General features: G+C 48.8%; 1 non-coding gene across 1 annotated transcript; it reads right to left on the bottom strand.

The window, feature by feature from the left end:
• Nucleotides 1–320: 320 nt before the first annotated feature.
• Nucleotides 321–395, bottom strand: Trnas-cga (transfer RNA serine (anticodon CGA)). Its single transcript has one exon. It is a non-coding gene; the product is annotated as a tRNA-Ser (tRNA).
• Between the last annotated feature and the right edge of the window lie 744 nt (nucleotides 396–1,139).

Raw genomic sequence — 1,139 nt, 5'->3', positions numbered from 1 at the left:
ATTTATCTACTGAAAGTTACTGGCAGATTAAAACTGTGTGCCCGACCGAACTCGAACTCGGGACCTTTGCCTTTCCATCTGAGCTACCGAAGCACGACTCACGCCCGGTACTCACAACTTTACTTCTGCCAGTACCTCGTCTCCTACCTTCCAAACTTTGCAGAAGCTCTCCTGCGAACCTTGCAGAACTAGCACTCCTGAGAGAAAGGATATTGCGAAGACATGGCTTAGCCACAGCCTGGGGGATGTTTCCAGAATGAGATTTTCACTCTGCAGCGGAGTGTGCGCTGATATGAAACTTCCTGGCAGATTAAAACTGTGTGCCCGACCGAGACTCGAACTCGGGACCTTTGCCTTTCGAGGGCAAGTGCTCTACCATCTGAGCTACCGAAGCACGACTCACGCCCGCTACTCACAACTTTATTTCTGCCAGTACCCCGTCTCCTACCTTCCAAACTTTGCAGAAGCTCTCCTGCGAACCTTGCAGAACTAGCACCCCTGAAAGAAAGGATATTGCGGAGACATGGCCTAGCCACAGCCTGGGGGATGTTTCCAGAGTGAGATTTTTCACTCTGCAGCGGAGTGTGCGCAGGAGAGCTTCTGCAAAGTTTGGAAGGTAGGAGACGAGGTACTGGTAGAAGTAAAGTTGTGAGTACCGGCCGTCAGTCGTGCTTCGGTAGCTCAGATGGTAGAGCACTTGCCCGCGAAAGGCAAAGGTCCCGAGTTCGAGTCTCGGTCGGGCACACAGTTTTAATCTGCCAGGAAGTTTCATATCAGCGCACACTCCGCTGCAGAGTGAAAATCTCATTCTGGAATTTATCTACTGTCGTGCATTTCTGGTTTCTTGATGTAGGTGTGCTTGCATATTCTGTAGGTCTATCACTTAAGTATCACGTAAGAAGAAAGAGGGAGAGGACTTTGTTGGTGGTATACATGTTCCACTTCTGCAGTACACTTTTCATATTAATTCTAGGATTGATTTACTTGTCTTAAACAGAATTGTATAAGGGGCGAACAAAGAGTTTCCGTTTGATGATGTTGCTGCAGCGCGTATGCAACGTAACGCGACTGCGATGCGGATATATAAGCACCAACATGTAGGCAAGGGATTAGTGTGCCATCGGTGTCTTTCCGACGTG

The sequence above is a fragment of the Schistocerca cancellata genome, chromosome 3, assembly GCF_023864275.1.
Source record: "Schistocerca cancellata isolate TAMUIC-IGC-003103 chromosome 3, iqSchCanc2.1, whole genome shotgun sequence".
Taxonomy (NCBI): Eukaryota; Metazoa; Arthropoda; class Insecta; order Orthoptera; family Acrididae; genus Schistocerca; species Schistocerca cancellata.
Note: the sequence above shows the minus strand (reverse complement) of the source record. Positions and strands in the feature narration are given on the sequence as shown.